The sequence below is a fragment of the Aythya marila genome, assembly GCF_965140915.1.
Source record: "Aythya marila genome assembly, chromosome: 1".
In the NCBI taxonomy this organism is placed as follows: Eukaryota; Metazoa; Chordata; class Aves; order Anseriformes; family Anatidae; genus Aythya; species Aythya marila.
This window is the reverse complement of record NC_139042.1, coordinates 206,342,045-206,362,913: the sequence shown is the minus strand read 5'-3', so window position 1 is coordinate 206,362,913 and position 20,869 is coordinate 206,342,045. Positions and strand designations below refer to the sequence as shown.

At 53.6% G+C, this 20,869-nt stretch overlaps 1 protein-coding gene across 1 annotated transcript in view; it reads left to right on the top strand.

The window, feature by feature from the left end:
* AHCYL2 (adenosylhomocysteinase like 2) overlaps positions 1-20,869 on the top strand; it is a 62,253-nt gene that overhangs the window by 514 nt on the left and 40,870 nt on the right.

Here is a 20,869-nt window from a genome sequence, read left to right as displayed (position 1 = left end):
GGGGGTGTGGGGGAGGGGTGAGCCCTCTGGTACAGCCCTAAATGGGGGCAATGTTAGGGTAGCCCCCCCCCCCCCCCCCCAGGCCCTAAATGGGGGTATAGGCACGGTGGGGGGCATGGGGGACACCCCCCCCAAATGGGGACCCTAGCATTGTGTGGGGATATGGGGTGATCCCCCCCATGTCCCTTCTAAATGGGGAACCTGTCACTGTGTGGGGATATGGGGTGACCCCCCCGGTCTGCCCCTAAATGGGGGCAACGTCAGGGTGTCCCCCCCCGGCCCTAAATGGGGGTATAGGCACGGTGGGGGGGGCATGGGGGACACCCCTCCCGGACCCCTAAATGAGGATGCTGTGACTGTGCGGGGATATGGGGTGAGCCCCCCGGTCTGCCCCTAAATGGGGGCGCCATCAGGGTCCCCCCCCGTCCCTAAATGGAGACGCTGGCATGGTGTGTGGGGACAACAGGTGACACCGCTCCCACCCCCTAAATGGGGACCCTGTCACTGTGTGGGGACATGGGGTGACCCCCCTGGTCTCCCCCTAAATGGGGAACCTGTCACTGTGTGGGGACATGGGGTGACCCCCCTGGTCTGCCCCTAAATGGGGGCACCGTCAGGGCCCCCCCCAAGTCCCTAAATGGGACGGGGGTACAGGCACGGTGTGTGGGGATAAAGGGTGGCACCCCCCCAGACCCTTAAATGGGGACCCTGTTACTGTGTGGGGATATGGGGTGAGCCCCCTGGTCTGCCCCTAAATGGGAGCACCGTCAGGGTCCCCCCCCAGTCCCTAAACGGGGACATTGTCACTGTCTGGGGACACAGGTGACACCCCCCCAAACGGGACTCATTATGGTGTGTGGGGACATGGGGTGGCCCCCCTGGTCTCCCCCTAAATGGGGACCCTGTCACTGTGTGGGGACATGGGGTGACCCCCCTGGTCTCCCCCTAAATGGGGAACCTGTCACTGTGTGGGGACATGGGGTGACCCCCCTGGTCTGCCCCTAAATGGGGGCACCGTCAGGGTCCCCCCCCCAGTCCCTAAATGGGACGGGGGTACAGGCATGGTGTGTGGGGATAAAGGGTGGCACCCCCCCAGACCCCTAAATGGGGACCCTGTCTCTGTGTGGGGATATGGGGTGACCCCCCTGGTCTGCCCCTAAATGGGAGCACCGTCAAGTTCCCCCCCAGTCCCTAAATGAGGACATTGTCACCGTCTGGGGACACAGGTGACATCCCCCCAAAGGGGACCCATCATGGTTTGTTGGGACACGGGGTGATCCCTGCATGTCCCCCCTAAATGGGGACCCTGCCCCTGTGTGGGGATATGGGGTGACCCCCCCAGTCTGCCCCTAAATGGGGGCAACGTCAGGGCCCCCCCCAAGTCCCTAAATGGGGGCACCGGCACGGTGTGGGGACACAGGTGACACCCCCCAAAAAGGGACTCATTATGGTGTGTGGAGACATGGGGTGGCCCCCCCATGTCCCCCCTAAATGGGGACCCTGTCTCTGTGTGGGGATATGGGGTGACCCCTCTGGTCTTCTCCTAAATGGGGGTACTGTCAGTGTCCCCCCCAGTCCCTAAATGGGGACACTGGCATGGTGTGGGGACACAGGTGACACACCCCAAATGGGACCTGTCATGGTGTGTGGGGACACCGGGACCCCCTCCCCAAATAGGAACTGTCAGGGTGCGTGGGGACCCTGTCACAGTGCCCTCCCCCCAAAATGGGGACACCATCACAGCGTATGGGGACACGGGGTGGCTCCTGTGTGGGTCCTGTGCCCCCCCCCCCCAAATTTTGGTAGCCAGAAAATGGCTCGCGGCCCCGTGGCTGCCGGGAGGAGGTTTGGGACAAAAATAAATGGAAAAGAAGTGGATGCAAACGGTGATGGGATCCAGGAGAACTTTGCTGTAGTGTGTCGTCAAGGTGTGTTCAAAAATATATCGGCAAGGCTGCACCAAAATCTGAGAGATTCGAGGTCAGCTGCAGTTCTTAGAGTTTGTCGGGATGAAAAAATGTGTTTTTTTATTTCTTTTTGACTGGTTTATGGATTGGAAGCATTGTGCTTGCTGCTTTTCCTGGGATTTTAACGCGTGTTCTTAACGTCTGAGCACACCTTCGTGTCACAGCTCCAACCTAGGTGCAGGTACACAGCCACGATAGCTCTTCCCTGTGACCCTGCTCTCGTTTTAAAACCCCTTTTTGGGTCAGTTTGGACTCATTTGGGTATTCCAGCTGGGTTTGTGTCTCTACCGAGGCATTTGGATGAGCGATGGCTCCCAGCCTTCTGGCTGGACGTGCTGCTTGTGTTTAATCTCTCAATGACACCCTGCTCCTTGCCGTGGTTATTCCTTCTTGGTGTGATTTCTCACCCCATCCCCACACCGAAACGCAGGAGGAACGGCTGAATTTGGGGGCACGTTGGTGCTGCCGTGCGTGGCACGGGGGCCGCAACGAGGCCACTTTGCTTCCTGCCCCCCCGTAGGGCTCATCGAGGGCGTGCAACCCTGGCTGGGGAGCTCTGATGGCAGCAGTTTCGTAGCCCTGAAGCTTTACGGTGAGCATTTACCTCTTGGCAAAGCAGGAGGTCACCCCAAAAGTCCCTAAAACTGGAGTTTTAGGCTGAGCTTTCTGCCTGGCCATATTACTCACCCTAATAATCCACGGGGATCGCTTAAGGGAGGCCATAAACGCTCCCCCCCTGGGGCCGAGCTCCCAAGCGCTGCTCTAATGAGCCCGTCCTGAACGCTGCTTAATGAAATCTCCTCCTCGGAGGCTCTTTTATTCCGTGTGATGCTCCGGGCTCCGTGCCCCCGTGAACTTGTGGAGTTTGATTTTTGGGAGGCTGCTCGGAAGGGTCGAGAGCTCAACCGTCGGCATGGAGGCGCCGCAGCAGGAAAAGAAGGGGTGGAAAATAACCACGGTGGACACGAGTGGGTGGCCAAGCGTGGAAAGGAGGAGCTCAGCGCTCGGGATGGAACAGCAAACCTGCGTTTTATGGGGTGCTGAGGGGGCTGGACCCCCCCCAGGAATAAAATCATCTAACAATCATCACGTCGGCGCCAATGCCATGGTTCAGCTCGAACAAGGCGGCGCGGCTAAAACCCAGCGTAAAGCAGCGAGCTGGGGAGCCCAGGCTTGGTTACGCCGAAGAACAACGAGGCTGGAGGAACAGAATTGCTCCAAATCGCCCCCAAATCACGGCGGCAGGGTGCAGAAAGCATCCGCCTCGCTCTTTTCTTTGTTATTTTTTGTTTCCTCTTCGGTTTTGCAGGTTGGTTTGAGCCGGGGGTCCAAGAGCAGAACCTCGGTCGCGTGGAAGAGGCAGCCAACGTCCTGCTAAGGCCCTGGTAGGGGGAAGAGCTGCAGAAAAGTGGCAGGATCTGCCTGGTGGATGGAGGGGGCAGGCTGAGAAACCAGCTCCAGCCCCTGGATGATGCCAGGCACCGCTTGCTCAGGGCTGGCAGGGAGGGAAAGGCTGCACGGAGGATAAAATAAACCTTAAGCCTCGCACCGAGCCAGCTCCACGCAGCTCATGCTGTGCATTTTTAGCCTCCCCCCCTCCCAAAAAAAAAAAAAGAAAAAAGGTCTGAATGGGGAGAAATCAGTGTGAGAAAGCACTCCTGAGGAACGTGAAATGGTGACTCTTCGGGGAGCTGTGAGGATTCGAGGTTAAGGATTTCTGTTTATTTTTTAACGTTATGAATGAGGAGAGCTCAGGTTGCCCGAAGTTGTTCCCTGCTCTGTGGATCTGATGTTCACACACCGATGCTCTGATTTTGCAGTGCTTCCCTGCAGCGTAAGCTCTCCTACAGTTTGCACCACGAGGAGAGAACCTTTGGACTGTTTTTAACTTATTACAACGTGGTTATCGGGGAAAAGTGCCCGTATAACTACATAAATATGGACGGAAGCGCTTATTTTAGCAGAAATGTGCACAAAAACCTCAAGTGGAGCAGTTCCTAAAGGGATCAGAGGCTTCTGAGCGAGCTTCCAGAGGACCTGGTGACCAGCAGAAGCGGGTGACATTTGCAGGGACTTCAGAGAATCGAATGGCAGGGTCGTGCTCGTCTCCTTTTTATGGAAGGAAGGAAGATAACCAACACTTTTCCCGTTCATAGCCAGGTACGAAAACCTCACAGAGGTCGTTTTGCCAGAGCAGGGCTTGTGCCATCCTATTCTTCGTGGCACGCAGCTCCTGTGCTGGTGTCTGCCCGGCTCCAGCCGTCCTCTGCCTGCACCCTCCTGCGTGGACTTGCCCGGAGGAGCCTCCTGGCAGAAAACCAGCCTAATTACAGCATTTAGCAGCCAAGCCCAAGCCCTGCTCCTGCAGCCTCTCGCCGCCTCCTCCCTGTGCTTTGTGGCTGCCCCGGGGGCAAAGCCTGAGTCCGGCCCCAAAGCCACGTCCTGTCCCCTGCCCGAGGCGGCTCCCCAGCCTCAGTGGTCCCCTAAAAGCTCTTTTAGCCTTTTGCTACGCGAAACATTCGAATTTTGGTGCTTTTTGGAGCCGGAAATAGGCAGAAACTGCATTTTTCACGAGCGTCAGAGGAGAGGAAAGCCAGTTGATAAACAAGCTGGCTGTCCAGAGCTGCTCTGCTTCGAATTTTCTTCCGAAGGCCAGGATTTAAAAACAGGAGGAGTGCGAACGTGCCTTCACCCGCCAGCCCGGAGGCTTCGCTTGGTATTTACTTAACGGGGCACGAGGTGATGGGCGTTTAATCCCAAAGTTATGTGAGAAAATCCCGGGAATGGCCCGTTCCCATCAAAGTGACTCAGGGACCAATTTAGCAGAGGGCTGGCGGCGGGTCGGGCTGCTCTGCTCGCTGTTCCCAGCTCGCCTTCCAGTTACCCCGGAGCTCTCTGACTCACTTTTGGTGTTCTCTCCGTGATTTTGGGGCTTATGGAGGCGGGGAAATCTGCTCGGGGCGGCTTCGGTGCTGGCCCAGATAATTGCTATTGTTCACAGAGCGCACGAAACGGCTCCATGTGGGATTAAAAAAAAAAAAAAAAAGAGAAACCCACCAAAAACCTGCTCCTTTCTGGGGTGGGGAGGTTGCTACCAAAAGTCCAGCATTTCACAGAGACCAGTTTGGCCTTAAACGAGTGGCTTTTGGTCGCGCTGAGCTGCTGCAATTAACTCTTGGCTGGTGCCAAATCCCGTCCCGGTTTTGCTGTGTGCGCGTTCAGGAGTCGGGAAGAAAATCCCTTTTTTGTTTCCAGGTAACTGCAGCCGATTCTCTCGAAGGGATTTGGCTGTGTGAGGGGTCAGCACTTCGGTGCGCCCCCAGCAGCTGGTATTTTGGGTTCCAGTGCAGAAATCCACGGGGTGAACGAGTGCGTGCCCGCTCCCTCCTCTTCCTCGCCTTCCCCTCGGCCTCTCCTGAGGCAGCAGCGGGTTGGGGAGGTGAGGATCAGAGAAAAGGCCACGAGGCGAGGGGTAAAGTGTCAGAGACACGGCGCGTGCATTTCTTTCTGTATAATTATGCTCCTGGGCTGCCACGAGCCACGTGGCGAGCTGGGGCAAACAGGCCGAGCGCAGAGCGGCGGCGGCGTGTCCCGCGGGTGGCTGCGTGCCTGGGCCGCGTGCTGGGAAGGTGAGAAGTTCACCGGGCTCGGTGACATTTGCTGTCACCCCTCGGAGGGTTTGAGTCCCGTGGGGCTGCTTTTTAAAGCCGTGCAGAGCCAGGACGGGAGCTCTGCCCTGCTGGGGACGGGGCTTTTGGGATAACACTGACCCCAAAGTGAATTAAATCTTAAATCCCAGGACGCTGCGGTGGTTGGCATCACGTCGTGGGTTTTGTTACTTCTCTGTGCATTAATGGGTGTTTAATCCTTTAAATCTGAAAGCGAAGGTGTCGAGCACTCACTGTGGGTTTCTTGTTTTTATTTTTTTTTTTCATGTGACACTATTCGTGTGTGTAATCCCAAGGTTTTATTTCTGTAGGGGGAATAAAAGCCCGGGCTGATTCTCAGAGCCTTAGCGTGAATTTAGCGAGCTGTTCAGCGCTGTGAAAAGAGGTAGGAGGGGAAGGAAGATCTGTCCTCCAGAACACAGCTGCTACTTTTCCTTGGCCCTGGGGGCTGAATGCAGACGGGTGCCTGACGGCTCCCTTGGGTGCTGCTGGGGGAAAATCGCCCCCTTTCAGCCTCCTGCTCTCCCCTTTGGAATTCGGTGCCCCCGGCCCACCCTCGATGCCAACAGACATTTGGGAGCTGCCCTGGATCCCTCCAAAACTTGTCTTTGTGGTGATGCCCGGGGCAGGCTGACCGTGTTGGGGTGTTGATGTGTGAAACCTTCACCCTCAGGTGAGCTGGGAGCTGTGATACCACAGCTCCTGAGGGTGGGGGGATCAATCACGGGCCTTTCCTCTTCCTCCATCAGCTTTTAGCCAGCAATTTTCCCTTCTTCTGTACCATACCGACTCCTGCGAAGGCCAAACAGCACGAAATGTGTTATTACTACAGGTGGTAACTTACTCAGCGCCCTACACCTTGCATCCTTCCAAACAGTTCCCTTTTTTCCACGCTTGGATCAAATACCCCGAGTCCTAACTCCTGACCCATCCGAGCTGCCCGGGAGCTTTTTTTTTGGGGCCAAAAAGGTGAGATTCCTCTCCGTCAGGAGCAAAACACCGATACCAAGCGCTGACACCGTGCCAGGGCTCTGCCAGAACGCTGCCTCCTCTGCTCCTGCTTCACGTGAGCGCCCGCGATCTGTTCCTCCTGCTCTGGTGGATGCTGTGAGCCAACCTGCTGGGAAAACCTCAGCTGGAGGAGTGGAGGGGGTGGTTTCCTTGCCACCTCGGCTCTCCTGCAATTATTTCCTAGCAGAAACCTGGATTTCAGCTGGAGGGAGGTAAAAACCCCGGAGAGGAGAATAACCAAGCAACCAAACAACCAGGGGGAGAGGCGCCGAATGCCGGCCCACCCCTGGTTTTTGTCGCCTGGCTTTGTAACGTGGTTAAATAACACCTAGGTGAGCACAATGCAAGCAGAACAAATTAGGCTTCGGCACGAGAATCGTGGGAGGAGGAAGGCTCTTACGCTGCTCTCGTGCCTCCTCGCCTGAGCAGCATCCTGCCGCGCTGCCTTCCCACCCCGTGCTGCTGGGGTGCACGGCCCCAGCCCATCCGGGGCTGCCTGCACGTCCTACAAAAGCCATTTAATTTCTTTTTAATTTTCTTTTTTAATTTCTTTTTGGGGTTTGCTAACGGGAGGCGGCGCGTTGCAGGTGGCAGACTCTGCCAGCTCTTACGGTTCTCCCTTCTGTGTATCCCTGTTTATCCAGTGACAGAGAAGGTCTTTTGCTCGGTTTTTGGCCCGTGTGGCTCATCTGAAGTTCATGGGCACTGTAGAAAATGGGATTTTGTAGGACGTTGAAGTGCCAAACCTTTTTTAAAGCCTCTGTTTTCTGCTCCTGGCGGGTTGGGGTCTGTGTGCGAGGGGCTGCGTCTGCTCCGGCCCTAGTGGGATTGGAAAAACTTCTCTTTCTGCCCCTAAGTCAATAGGGGATCACACGGGGCTGTCTGGAAACCAGTCCGCAGGGCAGATCACCAAAAGCTGGTCCCAAAACTTTGCTCTCCTGAGACTTGACGACTGGATGGGGGCCTTGCCTTGTGCCCTGCTGTCTCTGAGCTCCTGCAGAGGGGCCCCGCTGCCCTGTTCAGGTCCTAATTTTAAGGACCTGAAACCCAAAAGGCAAACTGGAACAGATCTGGGAGAGCTTCTGTCTAGACTAAGGTCAGCTGAGCTTATTCGGGCTCTGTTTAAATTACAGGAATATTTTCCAGCCGTCAAAGGAGGAACGTGGAAGCTGCAGTTGGAGACCTCTCCCTGCAGCTGATGTGCTCCTACACCACCCTCCCCATGCTCCCTACTCCAGGATGGTCACCTCACGTTGTTTTATTCTCCCCATAAGCACCAGGAGTCCTCCTTTCAGCCCCTCTGACGTGATGCCGTGTCACTGTGTCACCGTCCTCCCTTTCCTTTTCCTCCCTAAGAAAACCCAGCGGCATTTACTTGCCTAAACAAACCAAAAGTTTCGCTTCTGCTCTGGCTTTGGCTCGCCCCCAGCTTCTGCGCGCACGGGGCGCTGGCTGGGGACAGAAGCAGAAGCAGCAGTTCCCAGAACAAAACAGGTTTGTGTTTTGTGTTTTTCCCTTTTTCCTTTTTTTTTATTTTTTTCCTCCTTTTTGCGTCAACAACCTCTGTGACAATCCAGGGCTTTGAAATGGGTTTAAATTGGGTTATTCAGTGCTAATGTTATGCAAGACTCCTGATTAGCCGTGTGTGGAGCCTTGAGTTGCGAGACAACTCGGAGCTGTGATGGAATTAAGGTAACCATGGCAACTATTATCATTAAAATCGGCTCCAACCCCGGGCTGGTGCTGGAGCCCTTGGCCTGGCTGCTGCGTGTGGGACTGCGAGGCCTTTCCCCATGAAGCTGCCACCTTCCTCACTCCTTCTCCAGCCTTTCTGCCCCTAAAAGTCCAGTTTTTAAGCACGGAGCTGCCAAGTTTTTGAGCGCGGGGCACTCCTCACCCGAGCCGTCCTGCACCCTGTGGGTCCGGGCGATCACGGCCCATTCACCCTTAGTGGCTCCTCCAGGTCATGCACAGTCAGGTCCCCTAATTTGGGTTAATTATGCCAGCTGCTGGCTCTGGGAAAAACATTCTCAAATGATTTTTAGCTGTTTATGTCAACGTTGTCTTACTCCTGAGCGAGGACTCACCCGCAGATGTCTCTGGATGCGTTCAGCAGTGCTCGCTCAGCCTCCCAACCCTCCTTTGCGTGGTCAGCGCTCCTTGCTGGTGAGTCCTCACTGAATTTTGAGCTGTTCTCCCCTTTCTGGACCAGCTGCTTTGCTGCACTGCCTCAAGCAGCTGGCTTTCAAACGGGTCCTTCGTCCTGGAGGAGAGGCAGAAGAGGAGAGGGGGACAAGAGCACTTCTCCTGGGCTGCCACCCTTCGCCTTCAGGTCTTGGGATTGGCATCTCGCCTGTCTCTGAGCTTGCCATCAAGGAGGATGAAGGTGTTTGAGGTCTCTGCTGGCTTTCTGCCCCTTATTAATCAGGGAGCTGGTGCAGGCCATGGATAAAAGGATGCTGCTGGCTCCGTCCAGGTGGGGAACGCGAGGAGATGGGATGCTGCCACTTGTGGCTCTTCCTGGTGGGCACAAGGGCACGGTGAGGACGTGGTAACGGAGCCTCTGTCCCTGGGAAGTGCTCCACAAAGCTTTTGGTTTGCAAATAGCTTTGGTACAGGTGGTAGCCCCTAATGAACAGAATATGGTCCAAGTTGGTGCAGCAGTAGGAGCAAAAAGAAAAGGAGCAGAAAGAGAAAAATGAATTGAACTCGTTTCAAGTTTCCAATATTAAATCTCCGTCACTCGAGAGGTGGAGGAGAAGTCCAGAAACCCACCCGTGGAGCAAAGCCTTCTGACAACAGTCGCTGGGCTGCACGAAGGAGCGAGGCAATTGCCTTGGCAGGGAAGAGGAGGAAGGCTGGAATGGGTCTCGGGGGAGCCCTCAACAACTACAAGGATCCTGAGCTGAGAATAATAAGGAAGGAGAGATGTTCAGCATCGGGCACGTCGCGGGTGCCTGGAGAGCAGGAAAAAACGTTTCCTTCCCCTTCTCTTGGCTTGCTCCTCAGCCTGGCGTGTGGCACTGGAGGCCTTTTGTTCCTGCGTAGTTTGGCTGACAACGAAACCCACCCCAAAGAGAAACTCGCCGTGGTGTAAGGCAAGATGGATGAAATGAGAATTTCCTGGTGATTTTGGGGTGCTTTTCCCCCAGCTCTGCCTCCTGCAGCCCTTCCGTGTCCTGTGGCCGCGCCGCTCCACGCTCCCGATTCCTCCCTGCCTGCTGACCCACCGCTTCTCCCACCCGTTCCCCTCCTCCTGCATAAACCCTGCTCCATCGTGGTCTTCAGGACTCATTTTTTGGACGTCCACAGAGATCCAGGAGAGGGTGAAAGCATCCCGAGAGGGTAGGAAGGGGCGTGGGGGCGTGCAGAGAGCTCACCAAAAGAGCGGCCGTGCTCCTGGCTGCCTGGTGCTTGTGCTCTTCCAGGAGGCTCCGTGCCCCACGGGATATCCTGAGCTTTTAGAGGGAAACGGTCAGCAAAATGACCCTTTAGAGGGAAACGCTGCAGCAAAACGACCCCAAAAGAGTCATCTCATACACGTAAAGCGTTCTCAGTCGACGTGCGTCGCGAGACAGCTGCCACGAGACCTCTCCTCCTGCCTCGCCTTTCTTCCGAGGGGCGTTAGCTGCTGGCACAGCCATCAGAAAATGCCAGAGCAGCTGCTTTTCCAGCGTGGAAAATCTGACCAAGCCGGGTTTTTGGAAGTTGTGTGAGGCAGGACTGGAGCTGTGGCAGCAGCTCGGGCTGATTCATCGAGAGCGCGTGTGATTTTTGGAGGCTCTTCCTTCGGTAACCCAGCGGCAGAACCAAGTAGGTGCACGCAGCCCCGCTGAGCTTCCCGGACACAGCTGGAGCTGGACAAAGCTCTTTTCACACCACAGGGACCCCGAGCTGCTCTTTTCTCCTGTTTTTCATTTGTTCTTTGTTTCCTGCTCTTTGTTTCCTTGGTTGAAAGGAGCAGCAGCCTGCCGATGGTGGCACTGATAAGAGGGTGTTGATAAGGGTGGTACGGAAGGGGAAGGGGCAGCCTCGCTCCAGATTTGTGTGCAACCACAGACCAGCATCGAGCAGAATTTAGGTTCTCCCTCCCCACTTAGAAATCAACCAAGCATCTTTGAGAAATTTATCCTCCAGCTTCATCCAGGAGGTGAAAGGTGCCACGGGCTCTGCCGAGCTTCGTCTTCGAGCTCAGAGGAATTCTGCTCCTTCGCCGCTTTCTCCCCTTGACAGGGCAGGGGGAAGGGTGACCTGGGGCAGAAAGGCAGGGCAGAAACCCGTGCCAGCGAGCCCTGACGAGTGAATTCGGTTCACCCGTCCCACTTCACCCTTCCCCTTCTGCCCGGAGGTTGGGCAAGGCTGCTGAATCACCTGGATGATCCCCTGAGGGATCCTGCTCCTGCTCCCACCTTCCTGCACCTCCTCTTCCAGCCCTTTTGCCTCCTCTTGCAAAACAAACCGAGGGTGGCGGGGCTGGGGAGCGGCGCGTGGACCAGCAGGAAGGAGGAGGAGGAGAAGGGTGAGTGGAGGAAGAGCAGAGCAGCCTCTCCCTTGCAGCCCAGTGCCGATGAGCAGCACCCTGCAGTCCTTCGCTGCCTCTCTCTGCAGTCTCCCTGCCGACGAGTCGGCGGCTGCCAGGGAATTAAAAACGTTCCCTTCAACGAGGCTGACGGCAGCGGGTGTGGGCAAATTCGTTTTCAAAATTGTCAGGAACGAAGCAGAAGAATCCTCCAGGTGAACGTCAGCTCTGAGGTGCTGGGTGTTCCTTCTCACGCGGCCTTCGCTGCTCGCTTCTCGCCTCGGCGGCTCAGCCTTGACTCATTGCTGAGTGTTTTTTTTTTTTGTTTTTTTCTTTTTCGTACACGCAGAGCTCCCGAGCCGTCAAGCTTCCTCGTCGCTAGTTAGTTTCTGAGAAATTTGGAACGGAGGAACAGAAATGTCACGGAACAGATTTCGGAAACAAACAGAAGGGGGAGAACAGGCAGCAAAGCAGCAGAAGGGCACGTTCCCAGCACATTATAATACATCAGGTAGAACCCAAATTAGTCACCGTACAGATTTTTGACCCTCTGTTTGTCTTGAGGCTTTCACCGATCCCATTCCTTCTGTTTTCCTCCAAATAAAACGCATTTAGGTTGGCAAATACCTCCCTGTGCAGAGGAGCACCGTGCTGTAAAGGCTTTCTTCGTGCCGCTGAGGTTTGCGTTGTTTTTCCCCAAAAAGGAGGGACGGTGCTTGCAGTAAGCAGTTGCGTTGTGTGCGGGTTTAGGTGCCTGAATCTAATATTTGGTATATAATATTTGGCTGTGTTTAGATTTGTGTGTTGGGGTCTGGGTTTGCCACAAACACAGGCTGGGGAATGGGAATGTGGCATAACAGGGGGCTTGGAAAGGAGGCCGGCACGCCGTGGCTCTTCCTGCTGTGGCAGGACAAAAAGCTGGGGTACCCAACGTCATGATTTTCTGATCACAGTGATGAAAAAGGGCTTCACAAGAAGCTGCTCCTCCCGGGGCCATCCCTTCTGATAGGAGAAAAAGGAGCTGAGGACACATCTCAGAGGCATTCACCAGCACCTGCATCTCCCCTGCCTGCCCTGCGCTTGAGGCCAAGCAGCACGGGCCCCGTAGGAAAAGGAGCAAAGCAAATAAACAAAATATAAAATACAAACCATGCAACCATACCTTTTAAACAGAACCCACACAGTTCACCTTCAGCTGTCTTTAAAATGATCAGTCTTCATTCTGCACGAAGCCCAGGAGACGGGCACTTTTCTGGACAATCTGCCACGTGTGGCTTTGAGGCTTTCCAGATCTCGGTGCCAAATTGCCTACGCTCTTTTAACCTTGATCACAAGTGGCTCTGTTGTAGAAGTTGTCAGAAGTCCCTTTATCCCCGTAGCTCCCTCAGCACTTAACTCCTTTGGTTTATTTATTGCCTGCCCACAGCCAGGTTTTCAGACAAAAGCTCGCTCCTCGGTGCGTGGTTTTTGGTTTGTGTGCGGTTGGGTTTTGACTTCGCCTCTTGATTTCTGTCCACTTCGTAACCAGCCTTAAATAAATCCTTAGGAAGCCAATTAAACATCCTTCTGAACAGTATTCTTGTTCTCACCTGGTGAGCACGAGGGAAGAGTTTTTCCTGCCCTGGCCAGCCCTCAGCCGTGCCGTGATGGACAACTGGAGCTCCCCGAGAGCAGAGCAGTTTAAAGGTGCTCCCCGCTGGAAACGGCCCCTGGAACCACTTCTCCATCCCTCCCCCAGTACTTCTCCCTAAATTTTATTCCCCTCTAACCACCCCCAGGTTTCTGAAGCTCCTCGTTGGATTCGTTTGCAAATACTGGTTGTCCCCCGGGGCTCTCCGAGGTGTGGGTGAGCTGCGGGAGGATAGAGCCACCAGGAGCAGCGACCCCAGCCCGTGGTGCCTTTGCCCTTTCCAGGAGGATTTCAGCTGTAAGGACTTTCTGATTACAGGAGGAATCTGCCCACGTGTCACAGGGGCTTTCACGGGGTGAGAACTTCTCGATGCTTGCAGCAGTTGCAGGAAATAAAGCACAGAAATGCGGCTGCCAAAGCCCTTTGCCCGACAGAATCTTCTCAGATTTGCAGAGCGTGGCTAGACAATAATCCTGGTGTTTTGTTACATTAATTATGAGGCATCTGCCTTCGTATGCAGCCCTAACTGCCTTCAGGGTAATTAAAATTTTATTAAAGAAACGAGGAGGAGTAAAGGGAATGTTTGATTTGGAGCTGGGGCAGCATCGAGTCGTCGGGGTGCCACTGAAAACGTGAAGCTGGTTGGCTCGGCGATATCACAGCCTGCACCTCCTGCTTTGCTTCTTTATTTATTTTCATTTAGGGTGTCAAAAGCCTGGGAACGCAGTTACAGCACAAAGCAGAGTGTCTGGAGAGAGCCACGTTATGGTTTCCTTTAAAAAAAAATCTCGATATCTATATCTCCATCCCTGATCTGGCAGGATTACGGTCCTCAGGGACGACAAGTTGTTTTTTCCAGAGCTAACAGGAGTGAGGTTGTTGTGGCGTCGTGATGTTGCTCAGGATGCTCGCAGTACTGACAGGCAGGCCCAGCATTTTCTGGCCTTCGGGAGGGTTTTGTGAGCTAAAAGAAAAATGCTCAAGTCCCCTCTGTTTCAGGAAGGAGCTGGTGGTGGGAAGGAGACACGGATTTTGGGAAGCTGCCCCCAAAGTGGCCTTTAATAAAACCTGCCAAAGCAGTGTGTCTGTGAGCTCTCATCCAGCAGAGGACATGACTTAGGAGAGAATTCACCTCTAAATTCTCTGAACTTCTGAACTTCACACCCCAGGGATCTCATCTGAAAACACAACATCGCTTTAGCACTATCAGGTCCCGGCAGAACAAGGCCGTGTCCTACATTTCAGTCCCTCTGAGCCTGGAGATTTCCTTTCGTGGTTCACTCTCCCAGCTGATGACTTGGCAAAGTGCTGCCCTTTGCGTTCCTGAGATGTTGGTCTGACAAACTCGAAGAGAAAATGGAGAAAAAAACCTCCAGCTTTCATTTTAGCTGATTTTTGTGCTTGTATAGAGAAAACACATCTTCCCTGTAAACGTATGAGCTTCGTGGTACTTGCACGCTTAGACAATAACAAGCCTTAAAAAAAACATAAGGCTTTTTGTCCAAATTCCTTCTTCAAATGTCCATGCAAGTCCTTTCAGTCTTTTACTGAAAAGCTGTCAGAAATGGAAGATTTGGCCCCAAACCGTGCCAGTTCTGGACCAACTCAAGCGGAGCCAACCATTTACAGCGGCGACAGCTCGTCGTATTCCTTGCCATGAAGAACGGAGCACAACATCTCGTTGCTCGGTTTTCCATCCTGACAAACCAACCTCTATTTACACCCGTTTTTTACGCTCTTTTGCCAGTTTTTCTCTGTTAGAAATACGCTAAAAGCATGAAGCCCTAACCCAACGCTTCCTTCAGCCACGTGCGCGAGAAGTCAACGTGGAGAGATGTGAACGCGGGGAGGCCAGGAGGGGCTTTGGGCTTCGTTTTGGTGCATTTCTGCCTGCCCTTGAAGCCTTCCTGATGTGTTTCCTGTCCCACAAGCTTTAATTTCTCTTCCCTCTCCCAGAACCTCTTTGCTTTAGCGTGAGGTCCGCGTGCTGGAGCGGAGGGCACGCGGAGGTGGGCGGAAATTTGCTGGTCTTTAACTGCAGTCCTTCAGCTGCAGAATTATTCGTCATAGGAGCTGCTTTAGGAGGTTTAGCTCTACAATTTCAGTGATTGTGTTGTGAGCCTTGAAAGGACGTTGCTGGGAGGCTTCAAGCTTTGCATTTTTCTAAGAAGTGTCAGAAAATTACTGAGAGCATCTTCTGCTGCGCCTCTGCTTAGCTCTGAGAAATAAGTGGAAGCGGTGCTTGAGCTCTTCCTTTGTACTCCTATAAAAGCAGAGGGTGTGAGAAACCTTTATTTAAGGATTCCGTGGTTGAATTACACTCGCGTTTTTTGGAGTTCAGAACCAGAACAGGTTTCTTTTTGAGACGGGCCCTCCTGCTTCTTCAGGCAGAGGGAGTTTGGGTTTCTGGGAGGTGGTGATGGGCAGCTACCGCTGGAAAAGCCTCAAAAAGAGCTTCAATTTTCACGGGTTAGGACGTTTTGCTGAGACGCCTTGCCTTTTTGTGGTCAAATCTCACCTTCTGTCATCTTTGCCTGCAAAGCCAACCTGCAGGAGGCGGCGGCCGCAGCAGTGGAAGGAGAGGAGACGAGGAGATGCTTCGTGGTGAGAGCAGCAGTGCAACGCCAGGGCTGAATCCCAGGCACGATGCAAGGACCGGGTGCCACCGTGCTCACCCTCAGAGGGCCGACAGACGAGGAGGAGCAAGGCAAGGGGCTCAGAAATCCAGAGACATTTGCACAACGGCAGTGATCTCGGTTGGGTCTTCTCCAGCACGCCGTGTTACCTCGCTGGGGGAAGTTTTCCTTGCCTTGCTGCTCTCCACGTGGTGTTAGGAGGGACTGCCAGGAGGAGCAGTTCGTCCGTGTTGTCCAACATACACCCAAACGTCTCCGTGGTGGTTGGAGGAGCTGCTCCGTTAGAGGGTTTTCTCAGTCAGCGGGCACATTTCGATAAATCTTGGCCTTTAAAAAACACATTTTGCAGAGAGTATCGGAATACAAAGCCGTGAGAACATAGCGAACCTTATTTTTGTCTGCGTTAATAACTAATGCGTGTAGCAGGAAGCCAAAATCATAATTTTATCTTTCCCTGTTGCCCACTGAAGCTGTCAAACTCCACTCACTAAAAGCATCCGTGCTTCTGGGGTAAATGCTGGTTGCAGCCCTGCTGCCTGGAGGCTTTTTGCTGCCTCCACCGGGAGAAAATCCCCGCCTGTGCCACGCGCCGTTCTGCAAATATTCCCCATCAGCGTGATAGAAGGCTGAGAACCACGGCTTAGCACCGTTGACCCTGGTGTTTCAGCCAGTTCTGGTGCTCCTAAAACCCTGCTTTCGTGCCTCTGAGGGCAGAACCCCTCTGTGAAGCTCCCCTGGTGCCAAAAGCGAGGTGCTTTCCCCCGGGGAGAGGAGGAAAATGAAGTTGGTGGAGGTGTAGGGGAACCCAACCACCCTTCCTGGTGCTGCAGTGACACATGTGCAGGGAGATGTTGTTCATGGGGTGTTCCTTACTTGTTTTAAGCTCTTTTTTTTGCAGACCTTGGCTGCTCGGGGCCCGTGCTGGGTGGTGCTGGCAGGTTCCTGAGGATGCGAGGCGTGTGTTTGCTGCAGCACATCGCCAGAACCGGCCTGAGGGAGAGCCTCGGGGCTCTCCTCTCGCTGCAGAACACCAGAGGGACTTCTGATGCTCATCCCCTTGAGCGATGGAGTGAAAATCTGAAGCTCTGTAGTCCGGTGAGCTTGAGGGATTTGGTCTTTGTGGGGCTCTTGATCCTTCTACCTGCAGTTTGCATTGCTTGTGGTGGTGCCGGGCAGTTTGTCCGTCCTCGTGGATGCCCAGGACCTTCCAGCACGGTTATCCTCTGCTCCTGCATCACTGGAAGTTGTGGGATCCACTGGATTCCTCCAAAAACCGGCCTCTCGTGCCCGGCAGCTGATGGAGAGCTTCCAGGCTGCTTTCCCTGATGCACCTCCCCGTTCTTTTTGTTGCATCGGGAAGAAAACCAATAAATGCAGCCTGTGCCGCCCGCGTTTCCTCAGCATGGCCAGGAGCCAGCTGCTCCTAACTTGCAGGAGTGGATATAAATCACTTCTGTGGGCACTGAAACGGGTGGAGAATAACAATCAGAAGCCTGCAACCAGGTGAGAACCAGGCTGAGTGCCAGGCGAGGTGCAGACCCCTCAGCATGAGACCACCCGAGCACGGGACACGCTTTTCCTTGGACCCCTTGGCCACTGGGGTTAAACCCCAGACACCCCAAGTGCTTTTCCTTTTTTTTTTTTTCCCAAAAGCTGGTTCCTTTTTGGCTCTGGAGGTGCCAGCAAGGTGATCAGCTGGGGCTGATCCCATCCCATCAGCCGAAGAGCTGTCAGTCCTGCAGCCTGGCAGGCTGCCGGGGAAAGGGAAAGCAACAGCAAATAATTTGGTGGCTGCTTTTTTCGTACCCAGGAATGAAAAAAACGCCCTCGTTTTCATTTCCTCCCCCCCCCCAGATAACTGGGGGTGCAAAGCTGGCGCTGCCAGCCCTCAGGACAGGCTTCAGCCTTCCTCTTGGAGGAGGCTGAGGAACCAGGGTTTGCTTTGGCTCCCCTTCCTTATCCAAAAATTGGTTTATTTATTTTTTTTAATGGGTTGTTTAAAATGCGATCGGTGCTTTTGCATTTCACGGGGATCTCTCGAAGCAGGTGCCTCAGGGGGCAATGGGTCCCTTGGTGTTGTTTAGCTCCTGGAGTGGGTTTCTCAACAGCTTTGGGCTCCTCGTGGGGATTTCTTCCCAGCTGCTGCACGAGGGCAGAAGACTTTTCCTTCCCATCGTGGCGTGGATTCAGCGCAGACCCTCCCGGAGCCTCCCACGGCCTGGCGTGAGCAGTGCCTTGTGGATTCCCGTGCCTTGACGGTGAAAATTGCGCTGTGCTATGAAGGAGTTTAATATTTTTGAAAGCGTTTGTCTTTTTTTTATGTGGTACTGGAGTCTTGAAACGGATAACGGAGCTGAAAGCAGCGCGGTGAGATTGTTATCTGCAAACATCCGTGAGTGGCTTTAGGAAGTGTTTGCTTATTCATTAACTTCAAATCTGCTTGTGATGCTTAGCAGCTTTCCTTGCCTGACAAAAACATGGTTTGGAGGCTTAGCCCACAGTGGACCTGCTCCTCTGTGCCTTGCAAGTGTGCCCCAAATTCAGTTAAACTTAATAAAAGGAAAAAAGCAAACAGGCCTGGTGTAAAATGGAACCCACTCTGTGTGATGTGGCAAACATCTGACGTTGCTCCAAATTCAAAACGCGAAGTGTCACCGAAGGGATTTCACAAATTGTAGTGTTCCTTCCTTATCTGAAGACCCAGCTGAAGCATAAGAGCAGAGCACGAAAACGAGCTTCTCCACGAGCGCTGCGCTGAATTGCTCGGATTTGGTAAACTGCACGTTGCCTAAACACAAAGCTTTGGCCAGGAAACCAGCCCGAAAGCTGCACCAGAGCTTTTCTGAGGCCACCAGTTGGGTACTGTCATCTCTGCAGTGCTTTGGTGGTGCAAGGGCTTCTCTTTCCTCGCTTCTCTTTCCTTGCCTTCGCTGCAGGTATGATTTGGGACGTCCTTGTTGGGTCGTGCGCAGGGGAGCCCCGTTGCCTCTAGTGGGTTTCAGAGTCGGCTGGCTTGGGATTTCTAATGCTGGAGTGGAAAAAAAAAAACACATTTTAGTGTTTGGACCGTTGGAAGTCGGGGTGAGTGTGGTGTGCTCTGTGTTTTTAGCCTTTTTCTAGCAAAATCTGGGTTTGAGCGTGGCCTGAACTGGGAGTGGCAATGTACAGGGCAGCCTAGCGTTGCAAAAAGGCGCTCCCAGACTCCTCATTTTAGTATTATTTTTAAAAATTGTATTAATAAATAAATGAATAAACTCCTTTTATTCATTTTATGGCCAAGCTGCTCCCGTTGTGATCCTGGGTAGCAGTCCTTTCCCTGCTGAGAGCTGTGAGAAAATGCTGGGGAGCAGAAAAAGGCTCTTAACTGTGCCGATGATAGCAACTGGAGTTTGATATGGTTTAATATGGTTTAATATGGTTTGATATGGTTTGATATGGAATATGGTGGGGATTTTCTCTTCGTCCCATGACTTGTGATTTCTCATTTCTATGAAATCCCTCAAGAAAAGACAACGGTGCTCCCACGAAGACGGGACTTGAGAGACCGGGAAGGAGCATTCGGGTTAAGGAGTAATTTTGTCCAACACGGAGCTGCTTTATTCCCTTGTAGCAGGTTGGGTTTGAAGGGTACACGTACAACTCCTGTGCCAAAACCTGACATTTGTGTCTCTCCATGTCGCAACGAGCGGTGTTGTCCGACCAATATTCCTTTTATCCTCATTTAAGGGCACTGCCTCCTGTCCTGGGGCTGTTTTGGGGTCTTGGTGTGGCCCCAAAATGAGTCGGGGGCAGCGTCTGGGGGAGCTCTTGCTGCTCCGAGGGAAATGTTAGGCTTTTTTTTTTTTTTTTTTTTTCCCTTTTTCCTGTTGGCTTCAACTTCTCGGTGGCTTTAATCTACCAACCTTCTGCTTTATCTCCCTTGTTGTTGGCCTTGGCACTGCCAGCTGCTTTGCTTCTGTAAACAACACATTCTTGTTGCTTAACGTATGTATAATCTCTAAAAGAATGAACACAAACGTGAGCTTGACCCTGAGGAGCAGCTCAGATGGGTGTTTTGGGGACAAATCCCAGCTTTGATCCCGCGAGCAGTGCTTACAGAAGGACGGGTCCCGTTGCAAGCGGGTTTTTCTCCTTTTCTTTACTTGGTTGGAGCTCTTTGCCAACCCTTGACATCCAGAAAAGCTCCTTCACTTGGTGCAGGAGGATAGAGAGCTTCGCCTGAGCAGGAGGTCAGAAATCCCGGCAGATTTCGCTCAAACCCTGCCCCGCAGAGCATCGTGCGGCACCGACACCCAAAAATGCTTCCCAATTTCGGCACGAGCCCTGCCTGGGCTCAGCCCCTGGCTCTGGGGCACCGTCTGCGTGTCCAGAGGGAGCCACATCCACGATGCTGTTTGCAGCCTGCCTTCCTCTGGGAGAATTTTTGGAGGAAATTCTTCACTTTAAGGGTGGTGAGGCCCTGGCACAGGCTGCCCAGAGGAGCTGGGGGTGCCCAAGGCCAGGTTGGACGAGACCCTGAGCAACCTGGTCTGGTGTAGGTGTCCCTGCCCATGGCAGGGGTTTTTGGAACTGGATGAGCTTTGAGATCCCATCCAACCCAAGCCTTTCTACTGTTCTGTGATTCGTCTTGGCAGTATTTGCGGGGTGCGGTTGCCTTCTGAGCCTTTTTTTTCAACTTATTTAAAAAAAAAAACCTCGATTGGAGCTGCGAGCCGTTCTGTCGCGAAAATACGCGAGCATTAGGAGAGCTAATGAATGTCAGATACATTCTCTCCTGTCACGAAAATTACAGACAGAGACTTGCTGAGGCTCCAAGTGGCTCCACTATTAACCTCTTTGTGCAGAAGGAGCTGAAGGCAGCCTTGATTGCTTCTCTTCCCACGTTCCCCATTAGCCCGGCCTCTTAACGAGGCTTTGCTTTTTGAGGAGCCCACCCACGTTCGATTCCTCACCCTTTTCTCCTCCATTATCCCGGTGGGTTACGCTGAAACGCGTGGCCGTTCTTTGTCAGGAGCGGCGTTTCTGAGGATTTTGGGGTTTTTTCATCGCTCCTTTCCATTTTCCTTCCGCCGGCCCCGTTCATTGCCAGTTCCGAGCGGGCGCTGCTGAGCGCGGTGACCGCTCCGTGTGAGCAGCAGGGAGGTTGTGGCACCTCCTGTAAAGGGGCTGGGGAGCTCCGGGGCCACCTCCAGATCCCAAAAGGTTTGGTTTTCCCCTCTTTTGGGGTTTGCTGTTCCCACTGCCCTGCCGGGGGAACGGGAACGCGGCGAGCTGAGCGCCTCGGCCGGCGTCCCATCGAGCGAGGGGCACGGCCCTGAAACAGATTTGCTCCTGGCGTGCCGTGGAGCCATCTCTCATGGAACTTAAATATTGTATTTATTTATTTTCCCCTAAGGAATATGAAACCAGGCTGTATGAGGGACAAGGAGCCAGAACCC